Source organism: Crotalus tigris, unplaced genomic scaffold, assembly GCF_016545835.1.
Source record: "Crotalus tigris isolate CLP2741 ecotype Arizona unplaced genomic scaffold, ASM1654583v1 scf7180000024117.2648584, whole genome shotgun sequence".
In the NCBI taxonomy this organism is placed as follows: Eukaryota; Metazoa; Chordata; class Lepidosauria; order Squamata; family Viperidae; genus Crotalus; species Crotalus tigris.
The window spans coordinates 2437133-2450973 of NW_024100394.1; the positions used below are offsets into that span (position 1 = coordinate 2437133).

At 37.3% G+C, this 13841-nt stretch overlaps 1 protein-coding gene across 1 annotated transcript in view; it reads right to left on the minus strand.

The window, feature by feature from the left end:
* CSMD1 (CUB and Sushi multiple domains 1) overlaps positions 1-13841 on the minus strand; it is a 510216-nt gene that overhangs the window by 324921 nt on the left and 171454 nt on the right. The gene's annotated exons all lie outside the window — the stretch shown is intronic.

The window sequence follows — 13841 nt, forward strand, 5'->3', positions numbered from 1 at the left end:
GGTTTGAGTGAGCCTTGGAAGCGCTGTTTTATAGGTACTCTTGTACTTACAACCACAATGGAGCCCAACGTTTCTGCTGCTAAGCAAGACAGTTAAGTGAATTTTGCCCAATTTTACCTCGCTTGCCACAGTCATTAAGTGAATTATCACAGTTGTTTTTAACATGGCTGTAAATGCACCTGGCTTCCCCTTTGACTCAGAAGGTCGCAAAAGACGATCACATGACCCTGGGACACTGCAACTCTCATAAATATGAGCCAGTTGTCAAGCATCTCAATTCTAATGGCCATGGGGAGGCTACAAAGTTTATCAGTGTGAAAAATGATCAGAAGTCACTTTTTTCAGTGCCACTGTAATTTCGAGTGGCCACTAAAGGAATGGTTGTAACTCCAGGACTACACTGATCTTCAAGGAGGAGGCCTTATTCTGCAGTGGATCAGGAAAATGAGTATAACACATTCTATATCCTATTTTCAAAAGGCCGTTTATTAGATATTATATATATAAGGTATATTCATAATATAGATAATTCAGCTTCTACAATTCTTTCCCTGAGCCCTTGAGGACGATACGTTCTTTTATACATTTTTTTTCTAGTTACTTCAGAAATTATCTCTGCTAGTTGTATGTTAATATTAATAATTGACAAACCAAGCACCTTGTGTTATTTCTGGTTGGCAAGTGATGCTTTTATTCCCAAATGCATTTAGACAGCATTTCTCTTCACAGCTACTGTAGATTTGTGAACAATATTTTGAAGGATATTTTAGCTCCTGCAGTGACAATGGCCTATTTTGCAGAAACAAGTATAATTTACTAATTTGATTTATGGAGCAATTTCCACAATTTAATAAAATAACATATAGATCTGGGTAATTATCCCTCTTGTTTCATTAAAGCTTTATGCAGCTGTGAGAGTTTAATGCTGCTGTTATTTTTCCCACTGTCAAAAGTAGTTCCACTGCAACATCTACAATTCTCAGCAAGGGCAGAATGAAGCCATTAACTTCACATTGGACTAATATTGAATGAAATATTTTAATGTTGATACTGTCAGCTATCTATCTAAAGTGGAATTCTAGTAATAATAAAAAATAAAACACAGAAAAAAACACTTTATCAAGTCCTCGTCTTCCAGATTGTCAAAGAAAGCTAGATCCTAGGATCTATTTCTGTGAAAAAGACAGTGGCCCCAATTTTTTAGCATATTCCTTTTTTTAAAAAAAAACCTTTTAAGTTTCTTTGATAAGGCCATGATTATAGATGGACCCTCAATAACAAAAGATTCAATCAACCAACTGCTATATATTATATATTAATAAACATATTCCTCTGGGTCCTTCTTTAGCTAATAGCATGAGTAAGGGTAAATGGGCAAAATAATACAGGTGGTCCTCAACTCACAACAATTCATTTAATGACCACTGAAAATTACAACAGCCTTGAAAAAAAGTAACTTATGACCATTTTTCACACGCATGATCATTTCAGCATCGCCATGGTCACCTGATCAAAATTTGGAAGTTTGGTAACAGACATGTATTTATGACAGTTGCAGTGACCCCGGGATCATGTGATCACCTTTTGCAACCTTCCATCAAGTCAATGGGGAAGCCAAACTCACTGAACAGCTGTGTACTAACTTAACAACTACACTGATTCACTTAACAACTGTGGCAAGAAAGATCACAAAACGGAGCAAAAGTCACTTCACCCTTAGCAAAAGAAATGTTGGGCTCAATTATGGTCATAAGTCAAGGACTACCTGTAGTGCTTAAAAAGACCTTTCCCATACTCAAATCCTATAAATGATACATGGGAATGACCTTGGGAGGTTAAGAAAAAAGACAGGGAAATGGTCAGATAAAAGGCAGTTGAACCCACAATGGGAATGTGAGAAGGGCAAGAAACTAAGAAGAAACCCTTCCTGGACTGTTTAGAACAGGGGTCCCCAACCCCCAGTCTGTAGACCAGTCCTGTCCGCGGCATGCCAGCAACCGGTCTACACAAACAAGCCCTATCCATAGGATACAGGCAGCACACAAAAACACACTCCCTGTGGTCCGCGGAAAAACCTCTCTCCATGTAACCAGTCCCTGGTGCCCAAAAGGTTGCAGACCTCTGGTATAGGAGGTGGGATGGGGGAGACATGTACTTTCAGACTTGTAAGATTCCCTTAAAGTAGATTTACAATGAAATAGAATTAGCTCATTATGTTTCCTGTTTGATGTACTTGGTAAGACTGATAGGTCCCTATCCAAATCCTACTTCAGAAGAAGTGCCTGTGAGGGGGAAAAACACTTTGGGAAAATATGGATGCATATAATATTTTTATCCATATACTGTTCATTCCTTTATTTAGAACTTTTATTATTCTGCATAGTTTTATTGGGTGTAAACATAGAGAAGAATGTGTAGATTATAGGAATCAACAGTCAAGAGATTTAATGAACAATGGAATAACTCAATGGCTTATTGCTTTTACTTTTATATCTGTGCAAAACAGAACATTAATTTCATGTATGCTAATCACTGCTATATTAAAAAAGACCCTATTGTATAAAAATGTGTTGTCTTAATGGTTAAACAATCCTCCTATAAGTATTTATGTAAGCGTGTAAGATTTTTTTCTTACATACTTAAATAATTTGTATTTTAATTACTCCAACATGCCTTTTACTGAAGCAAGAATGAGCTTGCAGGAGCACATTAATTTTTTAGTAGTACATTAATAGTGGCAATGAATAACACTTTTTTTCAGTTAATAACATTCTTTGCAACCACTTCACCTCTTATATTTAACTGTTAAGATAAAAAAAATACTTCTTCTTTTGAGGGATAGAATAGAATAGAGCTGGAAGGGACCTTGGAGGTCTTCTAGTCCAGCCCCCTGCTCAAGCAGGAGAATCTATACTATCTCAGACAAATGACAGTCTAGCCTCTTTTTAAAACTTTCCAGTGACGGAGCGTCCACAATTTCTGGGGGCAAGCAATTCCACTGGTTAATTGTCCTCACTGTCAGGAACTTTCTCCTTAATTCCAGGTTGCTTTGTTTCCAACCATTGTTTTTTGTCCTGCCCTTTGGTGCTTTGGTGAATAACGTGAATCCCTCTTCTTTATGGCAGCCCCTCAAATACTGAAATACTGCTATCATGTCTCCCCTATTTCTTCTTTTCTTTAGACTAGCCAAACCCAAGTCCTGCAGCCATTCTTCACATGTTTTAGTCTCCAGGCTTTTGATCATCTTAGTTGCTCTTCTCTGAATTAACTCTCAACATCTTTTTTTGTAATATGGTGACCAAAATTGGCTGCAGTATTCAAGGTTTGATCTTGCTAGGGTTTTATAAAGCGATACTAATACCTCACTTGATCTTGATTCTATGCCTCTGTTTATACAACCCAGGATTGTATTAGGTTTTTGGGCTGCTACTGCACACTGCTGTCTCATGGTTAAGTGATCATCCACCAGGACTCCCAGGTCCCTCCCACAGTTACTGTTTTTAAGCCAGGTCTTGCCCAATCTGTACTTGTACCTTTGATTTTTCCTGCCTAAATGTAAAACTTTGCTTTTCTTCACATTGAAACTCATTTTGTTGGAAAGGGCCCATTGTTCAAGTTTGTCAAGATCTTTTTGGATCCTGGTTTGTCTTCTGGGGTCATCTGCAAATTTAATGAGTTCTCCTTCAATTCCCTCATCTAAGTCATTGATGAAGATTTTGAAGAGTACTGGGCCTAAGATGGAACCTTGTGGTACCTCACTGCTTACTTCTCTCCATGTGGATGTAGTGCTGTTGAGGACTACTAGTTGAATACGGTTTGTCAACCAGCTATAGATCCAGCTGGTGGTGATGTTGTCTATTCCACCTTTTTTTAGCTTACCAAGGAGTAGATTGTGGTCTACTTTATCAAATGCCTTACTGAAATCTAAGTATACTAGATCCACAGTATTTTGCTGGTCTATTAGTTTTTGTCACTTTGTCAAAGAATGAAATAAGCTTGGTTTGGCAAACCTGTGCTGGCTACTAGTTATAACTTTGTTTGTTTCTAGATGTTCACAGATCTATTTTTTGATTATCTTTTCTAGGATCTTCCCAGCTGTTAAACTGTTAAACTGATTGGTCTGTAGTTTCCTGGGGTTGTTTCCACCCCCCCCCCCTTCTTGAAGATGGGAAGCCCATCAGTCCTTTTCCAATCCTCAGGTACTTCCCTGGTGTGCCAGGATTTTTGAAAGATGTGGTGCAATGGTTAACATTTGCCATCTCTTTCATAAAATCTTAATGCCAATAATGAACCTACTGTTTATACAATGATATGATCAAATCACACTAAAACATACAGTGAACCTTTGCTTTTGAAAATTAAAGGCACGTATATGATCAAATTTGAAAATAATTTTCCTTTGAAAGCTATGTAATTTTTAGAGATTAATATAATTCACCACAATCACTGAAGAAAGGGCAGTAATTTATTTATCATATTCATTCACAACAAAAAGAAAATATTCAAATACTTTGTCACTAAAATAAAGCTTTTGGAAATGAAATCATTTCAAGAGTGGTAATCAAATCTTTTAGAGAAACAATTTAATCCAAGTATATATAGGCAGAGTTGCTTCACTAGTACTCTCACCTAGCCAGATTTAAAGATATCCTGCAGAACTGAAAGACCAGGGTCAACCCCCCCCCCCTTTAGCCAGAAATTAAACAGAAATATCTCCGTTCAAGTCTCTTTGACATTAAAGGCACTAAAATCCTGATTGATTGATTGAACTATTGATTATGTGCTATCAAGTAGTTTTCAACTGCCAATGAGTACATAGATAGATTTTTCTCCATGATAATCCCTACCTGTCCTTTCAAGTCTCCCAAGCAATCACTGAAACATTAGTTAAAAAGCTTTGAGTGGGAATGGGGAAGCTATACAAACAAAAAAGTTTGGGGCTGTTTCCCCCCCCCCCCCCGGCTTCTAGTTCTCAACTTTCGGGAAATATAGGAGGCTGAAACCAGGAGTTGCTGCTTTTTGGTAGAATATTCTTACAATAGACTGTGTGGCCCTTTCTGGGAAGCTGATGAAGGCTGAGCCATTCTAATTAAGATTGCACCATCTCTCTTTTTTTTTGTTTTTAGCTTGTTGTTAGAATTACAGGGTTTGCTTTGCTTTGAATTGCTTTTATTTCTCAGGCAAGTAGCAGATGCTCTGAAATGTTCTTATATCGTGTAAGCTGGAAAGAGTCAAACTGACTTTGTTGGGAGATTAAATAAATAAATAAATAAATAAATAAATGCAGGTGTTCCCTTCTCCGACTTCAATTGTTAGGTTGTCTGCTTAGTATTTCACGGTTGTGCAGCACTGTTGCAATTCAGGTATGGGAATAATTAAAGATTTAGAGTTTGATGCATCAAGAAGTATGGCAAAAGGATATGTTACTAAGGCTGTATAGCAGTTCAGAATAAATTTATTCTCGTCATAGTTTTTTTTTCCTGCTGACCAAGAAGTGTCTCTTAATTAGGATCACCTTAACAGAATCCTAAAAATATTACACTGATGATAAAGGAAGAATTTCTGTCCCTCAGCTTAATGCAGGTCACAGTGTTTTGGTGGAAAGTTATCTGTGCACTTTATCTGCACCACAGTGAGTAATGGGTAGAAGAGCAACTGTTTTCTGAACCAGCAGGGGAGTTAACTTTTAAAAGAGATAGGTTTGAGAGGTGGCTTGCTGCAAATAATATTCCTCAAGAAAAGAGGATGGCCGAATTCTTACCATTTTAGCTGCAAAGGTCACACAATCCCCTGAAAATTCTGTGTTCCTGTGAAGCTCACATTGCAGACTTACAGCAGCCCAACTGCACCAACTACAAATCCCAGCCTATCATTATTGCTGAATACTTTATATTTTATGGCAGAAACTACAGAATGGGACAGGAACTTATAGAATGCATTTTTGACTTTAAAAGGTTATCTGTCTCTTGGCATTTGGCTTTTCTTGGATGAAGGTTTGTGAGATATTTATTTGTAGCTCCATGAGGCATATTGCCTTGCTAAGTAATAGAGGGGGAGGGGGAAGACCTGTAATTTTTCAGTCTACATGATCGAGCTGACCAGGCAACATTCCCACTATTTGAAAAGACCTAATGAGCAAGCAGATGGATATAAGGTAAGAATTTCTTTCTGGGGCAAAGACGCCTGGATCCAGAATACTATAGGCAGCTGTGCTACCCCTAGGGGTAGAACATATCACCCGGAGTAAAATAAGACATACTACTGCTGTGGGATACACTTTTACAGAAAGATGCCCCTTTAAAATTGAAACTTTTGTGGGAAATGACCACATTACAGAAATCTGCTGGAGAAAATGAAACTACCCAGGATGCCATCCAGCAGATACTCAGGACATCACCCAGTAGACTTAAGAGTCAAATCTTTATACCATGAATGCTATTAATGCTGTAATTGGTGATATGCACATTAATTGGGAGGTTGATAGGCATTCAGTAAATACCATGCTGGAAATGAATGCTCACTAATTTCAGATTAGTACAAATGATCCTAGTAATCTTTACATCTCAGTAATTATAAGGATTGTTTTACTTTAGGTTATCTCTGTAGCCAGTGGTGGGATTCAGCTGGTTCGCACCACTTTGGCGGAACTGGTAGCTATTTTTTTATTGCCCAAGCCCAGAATGAATTTCCAGAAGTGGCATTCACATAGAGAACTGATTGTTCACATATCTGAATCCCACCATTGTTAGTAGCTATATCTTTTTAACTGCTGTTATTGTTTCTGGATTCAATTCATAGAGTCTTCCAGCATGTGCAGCTATAACAAATTTAAATAAATCACCACCACCATCCATGCTGGGTAATATTCAGGCAACAGTCACATATGCATCTGAGATTTCACTCTGTCATTAAGAGTTATGAAGACTAATTGGAATCAAGTTGAATTCTAAGATACAAGCACTTAAGCAAACTCCTAAAGTTATTACCAGCACTACAGCAAAGAAGCAGAAAAAGGAAGCTTAGCAAAAATTGTTCAGGACAAAATGAGAGATGACCCAAGCACCAATGAGAGAGGTCAAAGGGAGAGCACAGCAATTTTTATCCTTAACAGAAACCCCAGTTTCAGAGCTCACATTAGCCTCAATTTAATAGGGAGATGAAATATGTGCTTCCTGCACAACGATACATTGAAAAACAATTCCTGGGTATTTTACCTCTTCAAATTGCCGTTCCTGTCTTTTGACTTTCTTTGCCAAATATATGAGCATTCTATTTGAAAGGAGTTTTTAATGTATATAAAGAATTACATTATGCAAGGTGTGTAGGGCGCTTCTCATACCAGCAAAAGAGATGGAATTGTAAATTCATGTTGCGAAAAAGGACAGAAGTGAATCTGTCAGCTCTAGGCAAGTGGGCATTAAGGAGAATTAAGAGGTTTGTTGAAATAGACTTTTAATTATTGTTGTTATTGTTATGTTAGGAAATGATTTGTGGTCAGGTCCCCAAATGAAGACAACATACATATTCTGGAGCAAGGAAAACAACTTGCAGGCCAAGTGGAAGGATAAGTGATAGGATAAGAGTCTATAGAGATAGTCCTCGACTTAAGATCACAGTTGAGCCTAAATTTTCTGTTGCTAAGTGAGACATTTGTTAAGTGAGTTTTTGGCCCATTTTATGACCTTCCTTGCCACATTTGTTAAGTAATTCACTACAGTTGTTAAGTTAGTAACCCAGTTGTCAAATGAATCTGGTTTCCCCATTGATTTTACTTGTCAGAAGGCTGCAGAAGGTGATTACATGACCCGGGGACACGTCATAAATATAAGCCAGTTGCCAAGCATCTGAATTTTGATCACATGACCCTGGGGATGGTGTAACAGTCGGGTGATAAATGGTCATAACTCACTTTTTTCAGTGTCATTGTAACTTTGAACAGTCACTAAACAAATTGTTGTAAGTTGAGGACTATCTGTATGTGACTTAACACCAGGTTTTTGTTGTTTTGAATGTGAGTTAGGTTTATAATTTTATTATGTTTTTATGTTGTTTTACTTTTGATTGGAAGCCTCCCAAAGCTGGTTATAAGACACGAGGCTATATAAATGTTTTATATCAAAAGTTAATTCCATGAACCTCATTTTCACCCACAAAAATTTTCTTATTCCCCAAAACAACCAAAAAGTTATAAGACTGTTATTGATCTTGACTCCTACTTTCATTTCCAAAATATAAAGCTTTCAAATTCTCTATCCTAACAATTTGTAGATTGTTGGGCACTAATGAGTTGCTATTGAAATTACTGGCTACCTTTTATTAAGTTCAGTGAAATCCCAAACTACTAAAAAACTTGTCCAAGAATACAGTATATAAACAAAAGATAGTTAATATAATATATGTCATATAATCCTTGATGGATGACTAGGGAAAAAGTTATTCCATAACTGGCATGTTCTCTAACAGTTCTCTGACTGTTAGTGGATCCTTTTTCTGATGATTTTTATTCTTTTAGTAATCTCCATTGTATAATTGAGCTATAAATTATAAAACTGGATTATGCATTATAAATCAAAGGCCACAGTCTGAAATTGTGCTGATCCTCTTTGGGGCCAAAGAACAATGTTCTAGGGAGAAATCCTGATTATTTTCAATATATTTTAGTCAACATAGTATTAACATCTGATTTACATCTCCTATTTAATATTCTATTAAATATTATTATATTATTTAGACTTGGTGCTTGGATATATTATACCATCTCCCTATGGGCAGTTTTCAGGTTCTTAGGATAATTTACAATGATCAAGAACTAGACAAACAATTCCAGGCTCTATCTGAAATCCTCTTTATGAATTTTGTCTGGAAATATGTATTCAGGAAAATGGGAAAACTGAGAAAACAGGGGGAACTATGCAAAAATTAGATGTGCCAGTCACCAAGTCAAGGAAAAGTTTTATTCGGTTTTATTTCTTGTAATGTTTTAGTGATTACTCTCAGTTGCTCATCTTCCCCCTTTCCCATTCTTTCACCAATGTAACAAAAGTATCACAAAATTAAGCAAAGCATCATTTTAGGTTTTTCTTCATTCAGCAACAATACTATCTATGTTTAGCACCCTTCTTATCTTTGAAAGGAAGTCTATGTGCATTTGATATATTGTCAAAGCTAACAAAGCAAAGCAAAATTATGGTTCCCTCTGTGAAAGAGGATACAAAAGCTCAGAAAATATCACTGTAGAGACCCCTCAAATTAGGAAGCAACATAGCAATAGCATCGCACTTAGACTTATATACTGCTCCACAGTGCTTTACAACACTCTCTAAGCAGTTTATGGAGCCAGTATATCTGGGTCCTCATTTTACTGACCTTAGAAAGATGAATGGTTGAGTCAACCTTGAGTTGCTGAGAATTGAACTGTTGGCAGTTGGCAGAATTAGCCTGAAAATACTATATTCTAACCACTGCATGACATCATTATTTATTATGCACTTATTCACTGAATTTATATGGCTACTCAATCTATCCAATGAAATGCAAGAAATCCATGTAAGAGTTCCCCTTACTCACTTTTTGAAAGCTTTGAGTGGATAAAGCTGGAAGTTTTAATGAAAATCCTCAAGAAATGTACTACAAGGAATCATGTGACATTACAGAAGCTGTCCTGAGTAGTTCTAGCTAGCATGGCCTGTGTTGAATCTCTCAACCACATCTGAAGAAAGATACATTCACCCTTCTAGATGAAGAAATAAATTACTATATCAATCAAACCAGGAAGTGACCACTAAAGGGATAAAAATAGTCTCTGCATATCCAGATTAGTGTGACATAATCTTACTTCTATTGATAAATGTATAAAGATGCATCTCACAAGAATTTGCAATATCCCAAAACAGCTATTCAGAAGACATCAGCCTTCATGTACCGCAATATAATAAATGCATGTATTTTGCACGTAGAAAAAGTTTCAAAAATATTTTGTTGTACTTTGGGGATAGGATGAGAAATTGATGAAATGTACAATTTTAATTTTTCAAAGCTGTTACATATAATGCTAAGAACACAGTGATAAATCAGGCTGATATTTACACAATGATACCACAATGCTTATCTTAAAATGTGTTTATCCCTATGGATTATGCTAGTTATAATTTTCCTCAAACAGTTAAAATAAATCATACTTTTTACCACCTTTTATGCATACATCCAGCAGTGAATCAGCAGGGATATTATGGCCCAGAATTAGCTATTTGTGTATCAGCTGCTGAGTAACACAGCATGTACCATCAATTCATCTAAATGTGTTACAGCAGATCAATACTGAATCTGTAAAGCCATTTGTTCTTTGCCTCTACATGGCAAAAACCATCGCCTTAAGAATAACTCAATTTTCTTCATCTCTACACTAAATGGGACATCAACACTACAAAAGTAAACAAGCAGCACTAGCCGCAGAATATTCAACAGCATTTCTGCCTGGCAAGCCATGCAGGCCATGGCAAGCAAATGAATATTTTTTCTTTTAGATATCCCTTCCTTGTCTTATTCAGAGAACTAATTTTCACCCATTTTCACTATGGAGGAAACCGAGTGCATAGACAAAACTGTCCACATTTGACAATAAAGCAAGGTGATCTACCACAAAATCATTAGCAAGTCCCAATCTTTCTGAACAGAGCAATATGTCATAAATAATATGTATATAATAAAGTGTTCTGTTATTAAAGCAAAATGCCACAGATACCCTACCCAAGAGACTTCTAACTATTATACACAACTGCAAAAGTATTATCAAATAAGGTAGTGCTATGCCTTTTAAAAAATTTCCATTCAATTGTGTATGATTTTCAGAGACTGCTTGGACAAGCCCTTGCAGTTTTCTTGGCAAGGGTTCTCAGAAGTGGTTCGTCATTGCCTGCTTCCTAGGGCTGAGATACAGTGACTGGCCCAAGGTCACCCAGCTGGTTTCATGCCCAAGACAGGAGCAGAACTTATGTTCTCCTGATTTCTAGCCTGATGCATTGACCACTGCATTAAACTGGTTCTATATAAGGCTATGCCTTATGGAATGCCAATTCTTCCTTCTTGTCCTAATGATTTTCTGAAACTTTTTCCAGGAATATTATTTTTTTACTGCCTTATTTCCCCGATTCACATTCACCCCCAGACTTCTCCACAGAAACTTTGCAATAAAGTCTAAGTGCATCTAACAAGTAATATTGTAATATTTCTGGCAAAAATTATTTATAGATCTGGCGACAATAATGAATTAGTGAAAAGTTGAACTTAATTAGCTGACCATTTCCATTAATAATTCAAATGGATGATCTGATCAGCAATGGTTTGTGAGATGACTGCATGCAGCTTTTTTTTTTTTACTTTCTGTAATTAAATGCTATATTTTAAAAGATTTGCATCATAGGCAGAATTTGCTGCCTTCAAAAACTGCAATGTCAAAAAATAAAAACAAAAAAACCCTTCATGAGTACTGTATCCAAAACCAACAATTTCTAAAGTATGGCAAATCCTAGTTAATAAGATTATACCAAAGCTAACCTTTTACATAAAACATTACTGAAAGATCACATTCATTTATGCTAAATATGCAGCCCTGGGAAGTCACTCAATAGTCAACAGAGCAACATGAAGCAGACATTTGTTTAAATACACTGTGACCTCTAATTCTCTGAGGTACCACCTTATAATACTGGGACAAGGTGGTCTGGCATTTCAAAAACCAGGCAAAGCAGAAGAAAAAAGTTTAAATAATAAAGTATAGATGTGATTATGTGTGTATGTGTGTCTCTGAAAATTATAATTATAATAATAATACAAAGCAATGTTTTTGTCAATTTGGTTTTGCAGAGTTCTAGTGCATTCAAAGATGGGAATGGAACAGAACAGAACCTTGATTGTTTTTCCAAAGTTATGGAAGTATGAATAACTGATGCTTATCATTCAGTGTCAGAATTATCACTTGACTAAAGGAAGGACTTCTTAACTTTCTTTTAGCTGAAGTTTCTCCACCAACTAAATTTATTTCCCAAAATTGAACATCTGTGGGTAAAAGACACTGTGTACTCTGTTACTACCTACCCCCCAAAAAAGACCTACCCTGATTCGTGAGGCTGGGTCTAATATACTCAAAAAAAGCCCTAATTAGGATCCCACCCACTCCGTCTCACCTGGCTGCCACAATAGGGCAGAAGGACGTGCGGCATATTGCCACCTCCTTCTCCTCCACCAACTCTCCTGTGGCTTGCACTGTGACTGTCGCCTCCCTCTGCTAGCCCTCCATTGCTTCCACTGGAGAGAATGGAGAATAGGGAGGGGAACAGCTCTGTGCAGTGATGCAGAGAAGAGCACTTGCTTGCCGCCCTGCATCACCCCACATCTCCCTTCTCCATTCTCGAAATGGCAGCCCTGTTTCCTGCTGCTTCTTCTCCCAGTGCTGCTATAGAGCTTGGCGCACCATCAAGCAGCTCCTCCCTCTTTCTGAAAGCCAAAAAAATTCTTCACTATAACCTGCTTTCCAGCTCTGGTGTGTTTCTCTCCTGCTGCAGGGTAACGGGGTTTGTGAGACTAAAAAAAGTTCAGTTAGACCTTCCAACTTCATGAGACCTTTTTTTTTTTTTCGCAAGAAATTGGAAGGTTTGACTGAACCTTTTTTAGTTGGGGAAACATTGGCACTATATGTACGTAGACATACACATGCTAGGGTGATTCATAACATTCCTAGAATAAGACAAAGCAGGTACACAATAAAAGCCTTGCCTTAAGTGCCCCACAGTTTAAAATGCTGAAGGATGACCATTAAAATATCTGAAATATTGCTGCTGTGAAAATTGTATTGACTGTTCTTTTCCATTGTCTTTGTGCTGTAATTTCCTAAGAATATACTGCAGAGAACATTGGGATTATCCTAAGGCATTTTTTTCTTGATAAGGGGTAGCAAATGTCTTTTCTGGGCACATAGCAAATCAAGATCCATTGTCATATATAGCTGAGAGAGAAAATTCTTACTCTTCAGGAGATATTCTAGCCATTTCAGTCTGGTTCTTGCAAACTGATTATTCAATTATTCCTTTCCTCTGAGAAAGAAACAGAGGGCCAATAGGCCTGAACTGTTGGTCTTCAGGTTAATAGCTCCATATTGTTACTGCCTCACTTCTTGTTGGTGGCACATATTCCTATAGCCCAATTCCTGCTAAGCATGATCACAGACAAGAGTCCAATGGACTGACTAAGGGAAAGAGCTGGATGATGCCTAGTGTTGTGTCCTGAGCCTGTAAAAGCAGACTTGGGATGTTGCATGGGTCCTGGGCATTCCAAAAGCTGCCCAGGACCAGACAGAGTGGTGCCAGCCTTGTGCGCATGCGCAAGGCGTTTGCTGCCCGGGACCAGACAGAACAGAGACAGCCTTGTGCGCATGCACAAGGTGCAGAAATGCTCTGATACTTTGTTTGCCATTGTCCTGATCTCTGGTCACATAAAAAAGCCTGCTTGCCTTTGCCTGTTTGTTCGGTTGTTGTTAGAAGAAGAATAAAGAGCTGTTTAACCTCACTATGTGTTTTCATCATTCGCGCGCGAACGAAGTACTTAACACCTAGTTTAGTGAATGTTCCTCCATGGAAATCTATGTAACAAAACATAACATAGCACAGCAGATCAACAATTTGCAAATCAACAAAGCACTGAAAACAATCTAATGGTGGCTGTTGTGTATCTTGTTTAATAAATGGTTTTTTTAGTTGATACTTTAATCATCTTGCATGTTTTACCTTAAAACACTGGTCCTCTATTAAAGTGTTGTGGATTTAGGACTTAATTCTTTAAAGAAAAAG